The following is a 21,419-nucleotide window of genomic DNA, read 5'->3' as shown; positions in this document are numbered from 1 at the left end:
GAACTTGAGATTTGCATAGTTATGCTTCAATATTCTTACATTTTTCTTGTAAACTTGTCCTGATACTGTGCTAATACTGTTAAATATAGCAATAACAAAACTGAAAGTAAATTTTCCTTGAATCAGACACTGATGGTACAGAGTTTAAAATCTTTTACATTTCTCTTGTTATAATTTTCTTTTATATTCAAATACTGACAAGTGAGCCCAAACTCTGACAGAAATTTGGGAACCTTGCAATGGATGTTGAACTGTTCATGTGGAAGGTTGTAAATTTGGCTCAAAGATATGCTGACTGTCGGATATAAGAAAACGTGTGACATGATCCATTAGGAAATGAAACGAAAAAACCAAAAAAGAAGATCAGTAATAGAGCAAATCAACAACATTCATTCTTGTGAAACTGTACATCAGAACCAAGAGTCATCATCCAAATCAAACAATATCTTTTTTTTTTGTTTGTTTTTGTTTTCATAAGAGCCACAGCCTGGGAATAAGATTAAGAAAAGTGTAATATCCAAGCCCAAATTATTATAGCCTAATCAGTAATCCAACCTATAAGTACTATTAGTGTTAAAAAAAAACCTAAAAGAAAAGAAAAAAAGAAAACTTTAAAAAACGCTTGAAGAGAAGAAGAAGAAGAAGGGAAGAGATATAGTAAATAAATCCTAGAAATTACTACTTAAGGTAAGATTTTGCTTAAAACTTTAAAAAACGATTGAAGAGAAGAAGAAGAAGGGAAGAGGTATAGTAAATAAATCCTAGAAATTACTACTTAAGGTAAGATTTTGCTTAAAACTCTTGAAATTTTTATGTTTTATGTAATTTTTTACAAATCCCAACCTATATTTTTGTATCATTTTATTAAAATATTCCAATGACTTTTCGGTGACAATCTAGCAAAATGATATGTGTGGTACTTTATTTGGTTAAGTAATTTAAGAAAAATGAATGTTTAAAGTTTTTGATTTTTGGGATTTTGACAATTTTAAACGTCCAATTTCGAGTCGCTGGAACTTCCTACTCTGGTGGTTGATTTGGTTGAAATTTAGGTGATTTTATAGTATGAACTTTCTGATAGTATAATTGGTTTGTTTAGATGATTTATAAGGTAAGGGAATCGAAACCCTAAAGTAAGCTTTATGAATTTGAAACCTAGAAAAATCTAGGTTGTTTGTGATAATTTACAAAGTTTTGGCCTTTGAAACTTAGGCTTCTAGAAATCATTTTTGCCAAAACGAAATTTTAAGTTGTAGTATTACATTCCTACTTTAAATTAATGCTTTCCTTTGTCACTAAAAACTGTAGGATATTAGACAATTTGTGGCTTAAATTAAGTCAGATGATCACAAAATATAAAAATTTCAGAACTTAGAAAATTCTATTTTTAATTATTTTAAAAACTATTTTCAGCCAATATTTGATATATTTAGTTATAAATTACTTGAATTTTAGTTATATTATTTTTAATAAATTTTTACTTATTTAATATATTTTATTGTGTTAATTCCATGTTATTAGTATTATTAAAGGGCTATTAAATTATATTCAAATTTACAAAAAACATGATCACTATTAAATGTTAAAAATTAAATATTTATAAAAATTTATATTGCTACTGATTTTTATGTTTTAATCCTTAATTACATATTTATACTCAATTTTAGGCATTTTGCTATATTAAAAGAAAATTTGTTTTATATGTTAAAAGAAAATATTTTCAAATAATTTTGAATTGTTGAAAAGGTTGTCAACAACCCAATTAGCTTAGGATGACCTGTGGAAGATTTGCCTTGTAAAGTTTATGTTTTCAAGATAAATTCTATTTTTTGAATATTTCTTGAATTATTAGGATATTAAGAGAATTAAGTGATTCATTGCTTAAGTTTCGATCTAGCACATTAGATAAGTGACTCGATATTCCTTCGGTTTTTATGTTCCTAAAAATTAGCCTCAATATATTTAAAGCTGAAATATATGATATATATTGTTTTGTCTATTTGTTTTGCAAATCAGGTTAAGCATGCAAAATGTATATATGATTTCTTTGTTATGAGTTTGGAATATGGTTTGATATTATTTTGATTTTCGAATATGATTTCGTAATGGTATATTTATATATGCATCATTTGTTGGAATATGAAAATTTACTTTGGAATGATTATGAAATTTACTTTGTATAGATTATGTTTTAAAAAAAATTTATAAATATTAAATTTGTATACGCTGGGTAATCTGAAAATATATTTTGGTTTTTGTTTCCTATTATGACTATGTTCTCACCCTGCTAATGGGGGTTAATTGTTAGCCATGTTGACATGTATTTTGTGATATCAATACCAATTTCGAACCGTGCCATCAATTGAGAGTAATGGTTTTTGTTCATCATAATATCAGTGATATACTTCTATCCCATTGCATTAAAAGGGTTATTGTGATATTTGTTCTGTCCCATTGTATTAACGGGTTAATTATGACTATTCAGTGCAACCATCCAATTGTTTTTGATATATTTTTGTCCCATTGAATTGAATGAAAAATTTGAGTTTTAATCGTATCATAGGGGTTAAGTATGGTCGTAGTATGTTACGGGAGATTAATAAATTTATAATTTTGTGATATTTGATTCCATTTTTTGATTTGAGAATCTGATTTTGAGAATATGTTTTGTGAAAATATGTTTGTGAATACAAGATTATCCAAAATATTTCAAATATTTAGTTAATGTTTTGGCCTAAATGTTTTATGGCTTGCTTAATCCAACTGAAGGGATGCCAGTTACTTATTGAGTTATCGTATTCATTCCTTTAATTTTTCTTACCTTTCAGATTTCGATATTTGCATTTTCAAGGCTTAGTTTTAACAAAAGATTATGCTGTAAGACTTCATCTATCCTTTGTTGTCATATAGTTCGTAATGTGAGTATATATAATAAAATTAGAATATTGTTGTTTTTTCGATAAAGTGTAATATATGAATTTTAGAGGCTTAGGTTTGTAGACTATAAATTTCGAATACCTTTTGGAGTTTGATTTTGATTTAGTATGGTATTTTGGAGTTTGATTAGTATGATATCTATTGCCTTACATATTTATGGGATTCGTTTCATGAGTATGTGGCATTGTTATGCCCGAAATGTTTAGGTTTTGGGCGTGATATATTAGTGGTATTAGAGCTAGGTTGGTGATTCTTGGAGATTTTAGATAACTTTGTTTGATTAATATGGAGGTATTATTTTTTAAAATTTTTAAAATTTGTACTAAGGAAAAATTTTAGATTAGCTTGATAAGGACTATCAATGGTTGTAAGTGAAATGATTCTATTGTGATTTAGGTGAAATGGGTGGCTTTGATCTTTCAAAAATTTATGACTTTGAGACAGATTAGATTTTCAATCCATGGAGATTTTGGTGTTTCGTGATTTTATGGATATTAGATTTCTAATCCAATTATTTTTAGACATCAATTTTGGAATTGTGATGAGGAGAAAGTTTGATAAATTTGATTATGAGTAATGATAAGCTGTAAGTGATTTTTGTGTGAAGATTTGATAAGCTGTAAGTGGAGAATATATATATATATATATATATTTTTATCTTTGGAGATCTTATAAAATTGAGGTTGAAATTTTCACTTTTTGGTGGTTTGTTTTGTGTTTGCTTATGGATTTTGATGAATTTTTAATCATGATATTTATTGTACCATTTAGAGCTAAAGTATGAAACATTAGAAAAGCGATGAAGTGATATGTCTTTAAATGAAGTGACTTTGGTGGGATTTTTATATAAATTGGATATTTTAAGCTTAAGAGTTATTGTATAGAATGATTTGGAACTTTTGAGGTGTTATGATATTGAAGTTAGATTTTTTATCAATTAAGATTTTAGAGTTTTGTAATAGATTTTTATTGAATTCTTTTTTATCATGGATATGAAATATTTATGTCCATATAAACTATGAAAATTTAGATTGATAAGAATTGATATGAGGCTTTGAGATATTTATTATTATTAATTGTAAATTTTCTTTTATAGATTACAATTTTTTTAAAACTTACAGTTAGAGTCAATAGAAATTATTATGCAAATGAGGATTTTGATAATATTAGTGCGATTTTGATTTCAATGAGTAATACATAACTTGATGATAAGAATTGACTTCTCAATGATTTACCAAAATTTGATTATTATTGTCACGCCCTGAGACTAAGACGCAACATAATCATATTACCTTGAAGTATAATCTCAAAGTAATACGAAGCCTTCTTTCTTAAACTATTTTAAAATTCTTCAATAAAATAATATGCCAAGTAAAATCCATATCTTTAATCCAACTAATGATACATCTCTAAATATCTAAATACAAATCATATAAAATACAAAATCATTTCATAAGATTTCATTTGCCAACATTGTCTTCGACGACTAAGTAATCTTTTCCATTTGATCTTCTAGCTTTCATAAAACTAAGCAAACTTATCATTTACTCATCTGTAAAGAAAAAGTAAAAAGAGAATGAGTAAACCACAGCTCAGCAAGTATAGGCTCACATACCTTACCGGATTAAGTATCATTTTATACATATCATATAGATCATTCAAAACATTCGTCAAATCATAATGTCAAAACATTTCAAAGATCATCTTTCTATCAAATATTTCGTAAATTCATAAATCAATATAAAAACATATCAATTCATAAATTATTGCAAAATATGCTACCATTCAAATATCGTAATCAAACCAAATCATGGATCAATCATTAAATTTCATCATAAATCATTTTTATATACAAATCATGGATCAATATTTTAAAATCATCATTATCATTAGTTTATCATTATTTACGGTTACTGCTATAACCCGTGACATTGGCTGTATCGATAATTTCATTCTCATGATCATTGCTAACTATTATAACCCACTAGCCAGGGCCTTATGTCACGGGTCGAGACTTAATCTATGAACCCGCGCGACTCCGAGACCCGGGCATTCACCTTTTCGGTGTCCCAGATCAGCCTTCCTGCCATGGTTCATACCCTTGTGAGGTATTGTCTGCTCTGGCCTCCCTGTCCTTACGATTTTGTCCTACAAAAGGTGTCTCACAAGGCAGAGGTGGTGTAAATCCTTTTATACCCCAGTGACCCTCCTATTATGTTCGATGTGGGATTTAGGACTCCCCCTTAGGTCGTGACATTCTCCCGCACCCAACATCGTGACGCCCTCGTCACGGAGGCTGTCCACCCTGCCTACCTCCCTCGAGGTGCTTGGCGTAGATCGAATGGTATAGGACTGGCTCTGATACCACTTGTCACGGGTCGAGACTTAAGCTTAGAACCCGCGCGGCTCTGGGACCCGGGCATTCACCCTTCCGGTGTCCCAGATCAGCCTTCCTGTCACGGTTCACACCCTTGTGAGGTATTGTCCGTTCTGGCCCCCCTGATCTTATGGTTTTGTCCTACAAAAGATGCCTCACAAGGCAGAGGTGGTGTGAACCCTTTTATACCCCAGTGACCCTCCTATTATGTTCGATGTGGGATTTAGGACTCCCCCTTAGGTCCGTGACACTTACGCTAACTACTATAACTTGTTAGCAGGGCCATATGATCATGTCTATACTAACTACTATAACTTGTTAACCAAGGCCGTAGAACTAGTTCTGGTGTCGATGATCCCCCTTTCCAGGGATGTAAAAATGTAGCTATTACAAAATCGTTCTTTAAAACATAAATCATTTTCTCATTTCATTCATAAGCATAATCCATCATTTACATAGCAAAAACATAAAATAATCATGTGCTTGGTCCTATTTTCATATATAAAAAATAATGAAATAAAACATTTTCTCATTTAGAAACATATATATATATATACACATATTCGAAAACAAGCAAAATGTATGAGATTTTATTTATCTCTTTTCGATTCCACCACCTAGTTTTTCTCTCCAAATAATTAATGACCTATTCAAGATAATTTCAACATAATAGTAATTAATCAACTTATTTGAGACCACTTCTACCAAAACAATTAATTTAAATAAGAAATAACTCGAGTAATTAATTCTAACAACCTACACTGTTTTAACTAAAATGACCATATCTCAAGATATCTAATTCAGAAATAAATTTTTTTTAATGTGTTAGAAACTAGACTCGCAACCTTTCTAACCATATATGGCCCATCTCATGATTCCTTGTGGATTAATTATAACAATTTTTGCAATCTACGTCACATGCTGCTGCCAAACAGCCTGTATACCTTCTCATAAAAATTATGTATTTATTCATAAGAAACTCTAAATTCAATTCCGCTTGTTTCATTAGAAAGTAGACTCAATAAGATTTCCAAGCATATATGGTTTAATTTGTAAATCCTTGTATAAAAATTAAGAGGAATTTCGAAATTCCTCCCCACTGCTGCTACTAGGCAGCCTGCACATCTTTAGGTAAAAATTAGATAACTATTCATAAAAAACTTAGATTTGACTTCTGTTTATTTCATTAGAAAGTAGATTCAACATGCTTTCCAATGATATATAATAATCATAGCAATAATCTATCAATTAATACATAATTCTATTTTAATTCACTATTGCAGATAATATAGTATCATCGTAAAACAAAATTTTTTCTTTAATCTTTAAAACCCAAATCCCCACTTTCAACCTTTAAACTCCATTCAATAATCATCATTAAATCTTAAGAATGTGAAATAAACAAAGCCCAATGATTTACCTAAATAGATCATGAAGATTAATGAAAGATTTCATAATTTTTCTTGGTTTTTCTCTCAAAACTTCAACTTTAAATAATAGCAATCAACATGATATTTTTTTCTTAAATAAAAAGATGGCATATACTCACCTTTAGGGGATAAAATTGATTGCAAACTCTGATTCTAAATCTCCAACTTGATTTTTCTTGCTCTCTAACCTAGAGGAAGATGAGGAAGAAGAACTCCTATTTCCTTTCTGTTTCACGATGGCTAAGTTTTCTTTCATATAATACTTCAGCCCTTTGTTCTTTTACTAATTAATCTCTTAATTAACTTAATGGGCTTTAGTAATAGTCTAACCCAATTATTATTTGGGCTAGGGTATCACATTCTCTCCTTATTATAAAAGTTTCATCCTTGAAACTTGATTTACATCCACATCTTATTTCTTTATTTTTGTAATCACTTTTCTTGTCGTATGATTGTCTTATTAGACTTTGATAAAAGTAATCATTTTGCCCCAAAAACTTGTTCTTTCCAATCAATCATTCGAAAAAGATAATTTCAATATGTTAAAGCTTATATCATCTTGAATTTTTAAATACTCATATCCAACCACATAGCTTCTATCAAGATATTCTCTTAGCATAGATTCATCATGTACACTAGATATCAGAGGTGACAGTATTCTTTATTTTGAACTTTTTTCACTTTACCAAGAACTTCAAATGTCCTTACATAATGCAAACTTAACCTTTCTTACTTATAATCCTTGTGACACCTTTAATGATGATACATTTGAGTACAAATGATGAACCACTTGAAGGTACAAATCTTATATCTGAATTTCGGTATAATTCTTTTGCTTACTTGAAACCATTACTTAATTAACCAAAATTTATCAACCATTTGTTCCATAAACTTAAGAAATAAAAGTTTTTTTTCTTTGTCCTTATCACAATAAGTTTAAGACTTAGATCTACTTCCATACAAAAACCTCAAAATGAATCATTGGATATTTGTCTTATGACTATTGCTACATAAATTTTTTTTTTCTTCAAGTTACAAGATAAGCATGCTCAAAAGAATGTCTATCAATGATAAAGTTCTAAAACTAGAAGGAAAATAAAATATTCTTATCCAAAATCCATTAGTCCTTATTTATTAAAGATTCATCATTTTCTTAACTAACAATAGCATAACAATTTAGAACTTAAATCAAATCAAGCTTCCACCGTACACTTTGATATTTACTTCCAATAAAATTCAAACAAATTTACTTTCATAACATTGTTTCGTAACAAGAAAAATATATGTCCACAAATTTTTATGTAATTCACTTTACGCCGAGTATTCATAACCATATACAACCTTAAAGTTGAATACTAGTATCATCAAATCTTTTAGTCTCCAAAAAGATATCACATAGTACTTAAATTTTTGTTTCTTTTCTACTGACAATATAAAATTTTCTATCAATTAACGATTATAAAACATATGAAATCGATGTAATAGATCATATCCATAAATTTACACCATGTAAATTCAAACATAAATCTCTAGTTATCAAAGTTATCTCTAATTTCGAATATTGTTCTTTCTGATTTAATAGACCAATTATCATATAACAATTGATTCTTCATAATCCCTACAAATATCATAATGTCTCAAAATATTTTTTACCAAATATATTGCTATCATTTATGAGTCAAATTCAAAACCCATGCATCATAATCGAAAAGTAAAATTCTCTTGTAAAATTTAAACAATAAAAACTCTAAATACTTGAATTCATACTGAAAGTATAGTTATAAACAACAACTAAAAACATCACATTATTTCAAAAAAATTTCTCAAATTTCTCTAAAATCGAATACATGCTTAGCATCATCAAGTACACAAAATCATCACTTGTAAGATTTCAACTAATCTTTTGCCCTTGTAAGATTTCAACCAATCATTCTTAGCTAAAACATATATATTTTTTTGTAAGTTGATTACTCCTTCAAAACCAACTTCCTTACTAAATCATCTAGATAACCAAAATATTAATTTTTATCCACAAATTTAATTCCCTGCTAAGTACACAGCCCTATACCACAACAGGCAATGTTCTCCATAAAAATAAAATTTGAAAGAATTCAATAGTATACTTCAATTAGAAACTATAACCACAAATTATTCACTTTAGCCACTAAAAAAAAAAATCAGTACACCCTAAATAGGAATTCAATAATCAAACTTCAAATTAATTATACAAACGTCCAACTCGCATGATCAAATCTTAAATAATTTTTCAATAAAAATATAGAATCAAATTAAGTGAATATCCTTCTTTACGTGTATTAAAATATTTACCATAATTGTCACATTTTGGACTAAATCCACCAAGACAAATTCTCAAACATTATAACCCATAAATAATTACTTCAAAATTTCAAAACATTATTCCATTCAAACTCTAGTAGTCTATATTTCTAATTCCAACAATGCATACTCATATTCCAATCTTAATCCATGATTAAGGATTCACTTTACACTTATCAAATACTTCAAAATCTCATTAAGTTGAAGGTCTTTTCTCAAACCCATAAGATATCCAATGATCAATTCGTTCTCTTAAATATTCCTTTAACTCATAAAATATGTTTCATTATAAGTCGCGTCGAAAATCTCTTCAACTTATAAAATTGTATTATATCAAAGTAATTACATTTTCTCTTAACTACAAGATCCAAAAGCAATATGTAAATATCAACCAAAATAATTACACCAAGAATTCATTGAATCATTGATTCTTTAAAATTCATTGAAACTTTAACTACTCCAAAATTCATCGAATCACTTACTTATTCTCACCACTATAGTCTATGGATCAAAGTTATGTCTTTGAAAAATCATCACATTATCCAAAGGTCATCATCTAAATTCTTAAAAATTTTTACATAGTATTTGGATCATAACCATACTTATAGAATCTCTTTCAACCTAAAAATCATAAGCTACATTCTTGAAAAATCACTGTTAATCTAATTATCATAATCTAACTTCTTAGAAATATCTAAAGATCATGATTGTAGTTCTTAAAAAATCTTTAAAATCATACTATAAGCTCATTAATATCTCATATAATTTAAAGATCATTACCTGAACTCTTAAAAAATCTTCAAGAAACATAACTTAGGCTTTTAAAGAAAATCTCATCGTAATCTAACTCTTACAAATTCTCTAAAGATCATAACTTAAGCTCTAATACCACTTTATGTGTCCTAAGACCAAGATGCAACACCGTCATATTACCTTGAAGTATAACCCTAAAGTAATACGAAACTTTCTTTCTTAACTATTCTAAAATTCTTCAATATAATAATCTGTCAAGTAAAATCCATATCTTTAATCTAACTAATGATACATCTCTAAATATCCAAATACAAATCATATAAAATACAAAATTTTTTCATAAGATTTCATTAGCCAACATTGTCTCTGACGCCTAAGTAATCTTTCCCATTTGAACTTCTAGCTTTCACAAAACTAAGCAAACTTATCACTTACTCATTTGTAAAGAAAAAGTAAAAGGAGAATGAGTAAACCACAGCTCAGCAAGTATAGGCTTTCACACCTTACTGGATCAAGTATGATTTTCATACATATCATATAAATCATTCAAAATATTTTTTAAATCATAATGTCAAAACATTTCAAAGATCATCTTTCTATCAAACATTTTGTAAATTCATAAATCAATACAAAAACTTGTCAATTCATAAATCATTGTAAAATATGCTATCATTCAAATATCGTAATCAAACCAAATCATGGATCAATCTTTAAAATCATCATAAATAATCATTATCATTAGTTTATCATTAGCTACGGTCACTACTATAACCGGTGACATTGACTGTATTGATAATTTCATCATCATAATCATTGCTAATTATTATAACCCGCTAGCCAAGGCCTTACGCTAATTACTATAACCTGTTAGCAGGGTCGTATGGTCTTGTCCATGCTAACTACTATAACCTGTTAGCTAGAGTTGTAGAGTTAGTTCTGGTGTCGATGATCCTACTTTCCAGGGATGAAAAAACGTAGCTATCATAAAATCATTCTTTAAACATAAATCATTTTCTCATTTCATTCATAAACATGATCCATCATTTACATAGCAAAAACACAAAATAATCATGTGCTTGATCCTATTTTCATATATTGAAAATAATGAAATAAAACATTTCTCATTTAGAAACATATATATATACATAGGTTCAAAAACAAGCAAAGTGTATGAGATTCTACTTACCTCTTTTTGATTCCACCACTTAGTTTTTTTCCCCAAATAATTAACAGCCTATTCAAGATAATTTCAACACAATAGTAATTAATCGACCTATTTGAGACCATTAATACCAAAACAATTAATTTAAATAAGAAATAACTCGAGTAACTAATTCTGACAACCTATGCTACTTTAACTAAAATGACCATATCTCAAGATGTCTAATTCAAACTTAATTTTTTTTAATGCGTTAGAAAATAGACTCGACAAGATTTCTAATCATATATGGTCCATCTCATGATTCCATGTAGATTAATTATAATAATTTTTGCAATCCATATAATATGTTGCTGCTAAACAGCTTGTATACCTTTTTGTAAAAATTACATATTTATTCATAAGAAACTCCAAATTCAATTCTGCTTATTTCATTGGAAAGTAGACTTAATAAGCTTTCCAAAATATATGGCTTAATCTGTAGATCCTTGTATAAAAATTAAAAGGAATTTCGTAATTCCTCCCTACTGCTGCTACTAGGTAGCCTGCACATCCTTAGGTAAAAATGAGACAGCTCTTCATAGAAAACTCAGATTCAACTTCTGTTTATTTCATAAGAAAGTAGATTCAACACGTTTTCCAACGATATATAACAATCATAGCAATAATCTATCAATTAATACATAATTCTATTTTAATTCACTATTGTAGATCATAGAGTCTTATCCTAAAACAAAATTTTTTCTTTAATCTTTAAAAATTCAAATCTCCACTTTCAGCCTTTAAACTCCATTCAATAATCATCATTAAATCTTAAGAACATGAAATAAACAAAGCCCAATAATTTACCCAAATAGATCATGAAGATTAATGAAAGATTTCTTAGTTTTTCTCTCAAAACTTCAACTCCAAATAATAGCAATCAACATGATATTTTTTTCTTAAATAAAAAGAGAGCATATACTCACCTTTAGGGTATAAACTTGATCGTAGCCTCCAATTCTAAATCTTTAACTTAATTTTTCTTGCTTTCTAACCCTAAGAAAGATGAGAAGGAAGAACTCTTATTTTTTTTTTGGTTTCACGATGGCTAGGTTTTCTTTCATATAATACTTCAACCCCTTTTTTTTTTACTAATTAATCTCTTAATTAACTTAATAGGCTTTAGTAATAGTCCAGCCTAATTATTATTTGGGTTGGGGTATCACAATTATATGGGTATGGTATTACGGTTTTGAAATCTAACTTCATGGATTTTGTTTATTATATTGTACTTATGGTAAATAGCATTATATACATAAATAAGGACACTTGTCCATATTGATATATTTTATTTTATTGAAAATTATCTGTCATTGATGACAAGAGTTAGAATCTTATGTAATTAGCTTGAAGTGTGAAAAATTATATTTATACTTGGAAGGCAAAGGATTTATTAATGGTCGTGTGATAAAATAGTGATTATGATTTTTGATTAAAACATAATATGAGTTTGTTTGTTAATAGAGAATATCACTTATTATGGTATAAGACATATGTTATGATTAGTGAATGGAAACTAAGGTTGCAGTCATTGAAAAATGTCATTAAAAAAAGTGGACTTTGACTGAGTATTAAGAATTACGAAATTATATTTTGCTAAGACTAAATCGTTGTGAAATAAGTATAGAGGACATATTGGACTACAAGCAAATTTTGGAACATTATGATGCTATAAGCCTATAAGTTTGGTGAAGATTTTGATTGTTATTTGATAATTGGCCTATAGAAATCAAAAGCTATTTATATATGAATTGGAGTTATATTGGATACTCAATGGACTATGTCTGAATTTGTGTGGCAAGAAACTTAAGATATGATCTATAGCATTGTCTTGATCATCGTTACAATTTATGATGACTATATTGATAAGAAATATTTTGTCAGTCAAAAGAAAAAATTATAAGCTTGATTATGTGACTTGGTGTTCCATGAAATTGTTTAAAGTTGATCTTTTTATTTCTATTTTGGAGTGGTTGGAATTTGAAATGGTCAATATGATTAGGTTGTGATTATAATTTCAAATTAAAGGGCAATATGAGAATTGATGAATAATGTTTAATGGAAATTACACTTATCATATGCCTATGATGTATTTTGTGAATAAAGATTACATGTTATAAGTACAAAGAATGACTTTTAGAATGATAAAGTCAATTTTAACGACGATTTTATTATTTGGAAATTTTGAGTATAGATGTGATTTCGAAGAATTTAAGAAAATTACAATATAATGCAATATATTTGGGTGGTTTTACAACTATATTTTTTATATCAATTATACTCTTGAAGTATATTGATTGAAATTTTGATAAAAAGATTACTTGTTGTAAATAGATTTTTGACATTTACTTGAAGCTAATAAATAAATACTTTCTTGAAGGAAAATTTGAGATATTAGATGGTTATAAGCCTGTTGAATGGTGAAATGAATATGTGGAATCTGATCATTGAAATTAGGAAAGTAATAATATGTGAACAAGGAGTTGTATCACGAACTCAAAGTTTTATGTTTAGATTTTTGTGGTGAATTTATGGATACAATCAATTGTATTGGTTTGACATTTATCACAATCCTACAATGGTTAAGTAAAAATTTTATGATAGGAAAAAAAAAAAGAATTAGTATATGATGCCTTTGAGGTAGCTAATTAGTGACGTTGTTACTAGGATTTAAGGATATACGTGGACATATTTTTTGGAATGAATTAGAAACTTTATTGTAAGAGATAATGGATAAGTGGTATTACTGATGCAAGAAATACTATAAAGTCAAATTGATGTTTTTGAGTTATATTTAAGTAGAATACTAGAGTACACAGTGAAAGCATGATTCAATTTAAATTACAGATTTTGGGTTATTGCTAATTTAGCAAATAATGAATTCTTTTAAATTAGAGAATGATTATAGGTTAATAGTGAATAGATTATATATTTTGATACTTAAAAATTTGAGATTCTAGAAGAGTTGTGAAATTGTGGCATAATTGTTATATTTTATTTTGTTATTAAAGAATCATTTGAATAGTTGGAATTATATTAAGGTGATTTTTCCTAGCTACGATTTATGTTGTGTATTATGTACACTTCGACAATATAGAATTTGTAGGAAATTTATGCCTAGGGATTGCATCTTGGAACAAGAATTGAGATTAAATATTTAGAATATTTGTTTATTAGGCTATAATGGATATATTTATATATATTGGAGTTTATATTGATTTGGCTACGTGAGAACAATAAGGAAAAAACTTGATTGAAGCTATTAAAGTGATACACTATGAATTTTTTAGGAGGAGGATGTCTTGTGACATTAAATTGAAACAAATAAACTGAGGTACGGATTTTGAATTTGGAGGATCAAATTCTTTTAAGTAGGGAAGTATGTAAAATGCAAGCCCAAGTTATTATAGCTTAATCAGTGACCCAGTCCATAAGTATCATTAGTGTAAAAAAAAAAAAAACAACTAAAAGAGAAGAAAAAAAAACTTATCGATAGTTTTTGTCGATAGTTTTCTCTGACAATAATAAAAAAAGAAAAACTTTAATAAACACTCGATAAGAAGAAAAGAGAAAGAGACAGGGCAAATCAATCATAGAAATGACTGATTAAGGTAATATTTTGCTTAAAACTCTTAGAATTTTCATGTTTTGTGCAATTTTCTACAAATCTAAACCTATATTTTTGTATCTTTTCATTTTAAAAAATATTCCGAAAATTTTCTAATGACAATCTAATGAAATTGTGGGTACTAATGGAAAGGTCTCTTCAAGACCTTTCTATTGGTATATGTGACACTTCATTTGATTAAGTAATTTAGGAGAATTCAAAGTTTAAAATTTTCTATTTTTGAGTTTTTGACAATTTCAAACGTCCAATTTGACCTGCTGGAACTCCTTTTTTCGATGGTTGATGATAATACGAAATGTGATATTTCTAGTGATATAATTGGTTTATTTGGAAGATTTATAAGCTAAAAGAATCAAAGCCCCAAAATAGGTTTCATAAATCTTAAATCCAAAAAAATTTGGGTTGTTTTCAAAGTTTTGGCGTTTGAAACTTAGGCTTTTAGAAATCATTTTTGCTGAAATGAAATTTTAAGTTATAGTATTACATTCCTACTTTAAATTAATGCTTTCCTTTGTCACTAGAAACTATAAGATATTAGAGATTTTGTGGCTCAAAGTAAGCTAGATGATCACAAAATGCAAAAATTTTAGAACTTAGAAATTTTTATTTTTAATTATTTTAAAAACTATTTCCAGCCAATATTTGATGTATTTAGATATAAATTACTTGAATTTTAGTTATATTATTTTAATGAATTTTTATTTATTTTAATATATTTTTACTATGTTAATTCTATTTATTAATATTATTAAAGGGTTATTAAATTATATTCAAATTTACCAAAAAAATGATTATTATTAAATGTTAAAAATTAAATATTTATAAAAATTTATATTGCTATTGATTTTTATGTTTGAATCCTCAATTCCATATTTATACTCAATTTTAGGCATTTTGCTATATTAAAAGAATATTTATTTTATTTGCTAAAAGAAAATACTTTTTAAATAATTTTGAATTGTTGAAAAGGTTGCCACATAACCCAATTTGCTTAAGATGAATCACGGAAGGTTTGTCTTGTAAAGTTTATGTTTTCAGGGTAAATTTTGATTTTTGAATATTTCTTGAATTATTAGGATATTAAAAGAATTGAGTGATTTGTTGCTTAAGTTTCAATCTAGCACCTCAGGTAAGTGACTTGATATCCCTTCAGTTTTTATGTCCATAAAAATCAGCCTCTATATATTTATAGTTGAAATATATGATATATATATATATATATTATTTTATCCATTTGTTTTGCAAATCGGGTTGAGTATGCAAAATGTATATATTATTTCTTTATTATGAGTTTGGAATATGGTTTGATATTGTTTTGATTTTCAAATATGATTTCGTAATAATATATTTATATATCCATTGTTTGTCGGAACATGAAATTTTACTTTGGAATGATTATGAAATTTACTTAGTATGTATTATGTTTTGAAAAAATTTATAAATATTGAATTTCTGTTGTGTGATCTGAAAATATATTTTAGTTTTTATCTCCTACTATGATTATGTTCTGATCGTGTCAATGGGAGTTAATCGTTAGCCATGTCAACATATACTTTGTGATATCGATATCGGTTTCAAACCATGCCATTGGTTGAGAATAGTGGCTTTTGTTAACCATAATATCTGTGATATACTTTTATCTCATTACACTAATGGGGTTATTATGATATTTGTTCTGTCTCATTGCACTAATAGATTAATTATGACTGTTCAGTGCAACCACCCAATTGTTTTTGATATATTTTTGTCCTATTGCACTGAAGGGAAAATTTGAATTTTGACCAATACCATAGGGGTTACATGTGGTCGTAGTATATTACAGGAGACTAATAAATTTATAATTTTGTGATATTTGATTCCATTTTATGATAAGAGAATCTAATTTTGAGAATATATATTGTGAAAATATGTTTACGATACAAGATTATCTAAAATATTTTGAATATTTAGTCAATATTTTGCCCTAAATGTTTTATGGCATACTTAATCCAATTGAGAAGATGTTGATTACTTGCTGAGTTATTGCACTAATTCCTTTAATTTTTCTTACCTTTCAGATTTCGATACTTGCATCTTCAGAACTTAGTTTTAACAAAAGATTATGTTGCAAGACTTCATCTATCTTTTGTCGTTATATAGCTTGTAATATAAGTACCTTGATATAATAAAATTAAAATATTGTTGTTTTTTTTGATAAAGTGTAATACATGAATTTCAGAGACTTGAGTTTGTAGAGTATAAATTTTGAATACCCCTTGGAGTTTGATTTTGAATTAGTATGATATTTTGGAGTTTGATTAGTATGATATCTATTGCCTTGCATACTTGTAAGATTTATTTCATAAGTATGCGACGTTATTATGTCCTAAATCTTCGGATTTGGTATCTGACAAGAAGAATTTACAGGTCGTAAGGTTTAGACTCCAAACTAACTAGATGCAATCTCCTAAAAGTAGCTGCATAATACAACTAAGTTAAACTCCTCCGTACACTCTTTTCCCATAATGGCACCGCTCTTTCGTTATCTTGGGATAGGAAAGAAAATTAATCTATGATATTCTTGGAATTTAAAGAGAGAGAAAAAAAAAAAACAAACAAACAAAATTAACTTTGATTTGAGGACTGCTTTATTAGAGGTTGAGCAGTCTTTCCCCATTCTTCAGTTGGGCTCTTCATCTCCATTAGTAGTGCCACCACTTCCTTCATGGTTGGCCGTTCTGCAGGTGAAGAGTTCACACAAAACATTGCAATTCCAAGGGTTTGAAGCATTTCTTGAACCATTTGATCTAGCAATCCTCGAAGCTTTGTGTCTAGAATCGATGCCGCTGGTTCAAAGCTGCCCATTTTCTTTTCCACCCACTCAACAATGTGCATTCCATCACCCACCTGAGATTCAACAGCACTACGCCCACTTAATATCTCCAGCAGAACCACTCCATAACTGTAGACATCGCTTTTCTCTGTTATGTTCATTGTGTAACCATATTCTGCATTGATTATAAACATTTGTCAGGTTTGAAAGCGCATACAGGCATAAGTATGTCTGGACATACAGGCATAAGTAATCCTACTCGAACTAATCATATAAAGTTAAAAATGAAATTTAATGAATTTCTGTACAATGATGTGCAGATAACATGAAGAAGCAAACACTAAAATTTACACAATTAAGTTGGGTGAAACTAGGATGCTTGCCTGGGGCAATATAACCATAGGAGCCAGCTACTCTGGACATTGCTTGGTGGTAATTTGGAGAGTTCATCAGTTTTGCCAAACCAAAATCTGCTAAATAAGCCTCATATTTGGAGTCTAGAAGTATGTTATTGCACTTTACATCTCTGTGAAGAATTGCTGGTACACAATCATGATGAAGATAAGCTAAAGCTTGAGCTGATCCAACAGCAATCTTGTACCTGGTTTCCCAATCCAAGTTTCTATTCCCTCGCAAAAGCTGTTGCAGATTACCATTTGGAATGTAGTTGTAAAGAAGGAGTTTAATGCTTTTATTGGAACAATAACCTAAGAGCTTGACAATATTCCTATGTCGAATGTGCCCAAGAATCTTAATTTCTACCGCAAGAGTCCACTGCTGGCTCTTCACATCGTTTTGTTTTCCAGAGCTTTTTTACTGCAATCAACTCCCCACTGAGCATATCTGCTTTTTCAACCAACCCTGAACAACCTTTTCCAATCACATTATCATCCTTAAGACAGTCCAAGATGTTATCAATGGTAAAACTGAGCTTCTGAAATGGAATGAAGGTCCATGGATGAGAGAAATCTTCAGCACCTGGTGAAGAGGATGATGCTTCTGGACATTTCTCTACTCTATACCTATGATTCCTTGTAACTAGAAACCATGAAGCAAGGATGCTATAGTAACTGAGGTCAGAATCGCAGAAATCAAAGAAACAGTTTTGGCTGATCTTAATCCGCTCTTTCTTATTTCACGGGAAGAACAAGTAGAACCATCAACAGATTCACATAGATTCGGATTTTGAAGATAAGAGTTTGAAGAAAGAGTCCTAAAGAAAGGTGTTAGAGGAATGGGACCTGAGAAATTATTAAAGGAGACATTCAAAGATGTAAGACTAGTAAGGGAACCTAAAATCTTGTTTCTTCCAAGTAGCATATTATGAGACAGATCAAGTGATTGTAACTGTGTCAAACTAGACATTGATTCTGGTATTTCACCCGTAAGCATATTGGAGCTCAAGTCCAAACTAATTGTTAAGCTTGTCATGTAACCAATTTCACCAGAGAGACTGTTGTAGCTTAAATCAAGCAGAGTACGTTTCTCCAAATTTCGAAAGGATTTTGGGATAGACCCTGTTAGTAAATTCTCGTTGAGAATGAGCTTGTTCAAGTAACTAAAATGACCAAAACTCGGTGGTATTTCTCCAGTGAAGCTGTTTCGACTAAGATCAAGCTGCTCTAAATTCACAAGCTCCCCAAGCTGAGATGGGATTTCTCCAGTAATGTAGTTATTGTGAACATCCAATAGCTCAATAACTGCGATGTTGGCAATCTCAGAAGGAAGACACCGGAGAAACGATTAATGTATAACTCAAGGAAGACTAAGTTCTGCATCTGGCCTATCTCCTTAGTTATCTGGCATGAAAACTGGTTCTCTCCTAGTCTTAACCTCACCAGTGACGGACAGTTTACAACACTTCTCTCGGTAACCCTCCTGATAAAGAGTTTCGCAGAAGCAGAAGCTTGCTAAGCTTCTTCAAACTGAAAATCTCCTGTTATTGAACCGGTAAGCTCACTGAATTGCCCCACAGGAAGAAACTCTGCAAGTATTTCAAATTACCTATCTGCTATGGGATTGTGCCGGATAATTTATTCTTGTCAAGTTGAAGAGCAGTCAGAATCGAGCAGTTGCTTAACTGCCAAGGAATTAACCCGCTTAGCAAATTATCAGACAAGTGAAGCTGCTCAAGAACCCCTAGCTTTCCAATGTCTCCAGGTATTTCACCGGAAAAATCATTAGCAGAAACGTCAAACACAACAAATGATGAACAATTCGAAAGCTCAGCTGGGATTGAACCTGACAATGCATTACCCCATAAAAGCAAGCTAGTAAGCTTTTGTAGCTTACCCAATTGAATAGGAATAGTACCAGTGAGCTTGTTCATGTGCAAATACAGATTCCTCAACCCTGAGCACAGCCCCAGTTCAGGTGGTATTGAACCAAATACCTCTGTATCATAAAGTGACAGAGTTTGCAGGTTGATAAAGTTGCCAAATGTCGGTGGAATCACACCAGAAAGCCCAGTGGCGGCAGCGCCAAATGTGGTAAGATTGGCAAGTAGTCCTAACTTCGAAGGAATTTCTCCTGTTAGATAAGGATTGCCTCCTATTCTAAACTGTTGGAGAGAAACAAGCGAATCCAGTTGAGATGGCATTGAGCCATTGAGGAGATTGTCTTGCAGGCAAAGAAATTGTATTGAAGTGAGGTTAGCCACTTGTTGAGGAATTCTACCAGTCAATCTATTTGAATTCAAGAAAAGGACTGTAGTAAAGACAGTTGGCCGAGCTCGAGGAATGGCACCCGAGAGAGAGTTAGAGGAGAGGTCTAAAAGGCGTAGATGAGTTAGTCGACCAAAACAAGGAGGGATTGCTCCTGATATGTTGTTGGAAGAAAGATTGAGAAGTTGCAAGGAAGAAAGAGAGGAAAGTTGTGGGGGTAGAGAAGAGAGAATGAGGAATGTGTTAGGCAGAGAGAGGGAGATAACTCTGTCTTGTGGAGAGCAGGTTATGCCTTGCCAGGTACACGGCGTTTGGCTTTTTGGGTTCCATGAGGGAGAACCGATGAGGATGCTTTTGCAGATGGGTAAGCCGCTGATAAAAGAGGTTCTCCATCTGGTGAAAGACAGGCGACAAAAAGTGTTCTAGTCATGGCTATGCTAAAAAAGAGCAGAAAGAACAAGAAATGGGTCCTTACAAAATGGCTAGGCCTTGCCATTTGAATGGCTTGGAGGTGAAAACTAAGTACTAGCAAAAAGGGGTTGAGACTTGAAAGAAGAGAGTTTGTTGAGGTCGTCTTGGTCTTGGTGGAGGTGACGGTGATAGTAGTGAAAGTCCACTTCTTGGAGACAACATGCATGTGAGAAAGGTTTCAACGGAGGGGAGGCTTGCTTGTATTTTACACCAAACTGTTGAATCTAAATACACATTTAGTGATGAAACCTTGCATGTGAACATCAAGAAAAAGATAAGTGCCATAAATCTCTATCCCAAGCCTGCACTGATGATGGTGAAGAAAACATTACCAACAAAGAAAAAAAGTGGTCCCCGCCTCCAGGTTGTGCCACCGCAAAGACAAAGAAAATGCTATGACAGTTGGTGATGGTGAGAAGCTTTTTAAGGCTAAGGTCTGTCAGGGCATACACCGTGAGTGGTGGCGGCCATGTTGGTGTTGGCAGTGGCAGTGTTGGGTTCACACTTCACAGTTAAAGGCTGACTGAGGTTGAGCTGATAATTGGCTTTGAGTTTTTGAACGAGTGTTTCCTTGCCTTGCTTGTTACCTGGAGTATAGAATATGAAAGACTCCATTTCCTCTGCATTGAAGTTCCAATGCTTATTTTATTGCTGCGGTTTGGGCGCCACAACTACTTTTAATTGGCCGGTATTGCCCTTCCAAATATCAATTCAACAGTAATTATACGAAGCTATTGTGTATTTATGTTCCAACTAGGGGGCAGTTCTCAAGGGTTAGGGTTTACCCTCGGCTGGCAAAAAAAATCTAAC

At 30.3% G+C, this 21,419-nt stretch overlaps 1 pseudogene; it reads right to left on the bottom strand.

The window, feature by feature from the left end:
- Window positions 1–17,028: 17,028 nt before the first annotated feature.
- Window positions 17,029–20,568, bottom strand: LOC111302084 (uncharacterized; annotated as a pseudogene).
- Between the last annotated feature and the right edge of the window lie 851 nt (window positions 20,569–21,419).

Source organism: Durio zibethinus, chromosome 3 (assembly GCF_047325235.1).
Source record: "Durio zibethinus cultivar Kanyao isolate XHJ-2024 chromosome 3, ASM4732523v1, whole genome shotgun sequence".
NCBI classification, from domain to species: Eukaryota; Viridiplantae; Streptophyta; class Magnoliopsida; order Malvales; family Malvaceae; genus Durio; species Durio zibethinus.
This window is presented reverse-complemented; position numbering and strand designations above follow the sequence as displayed.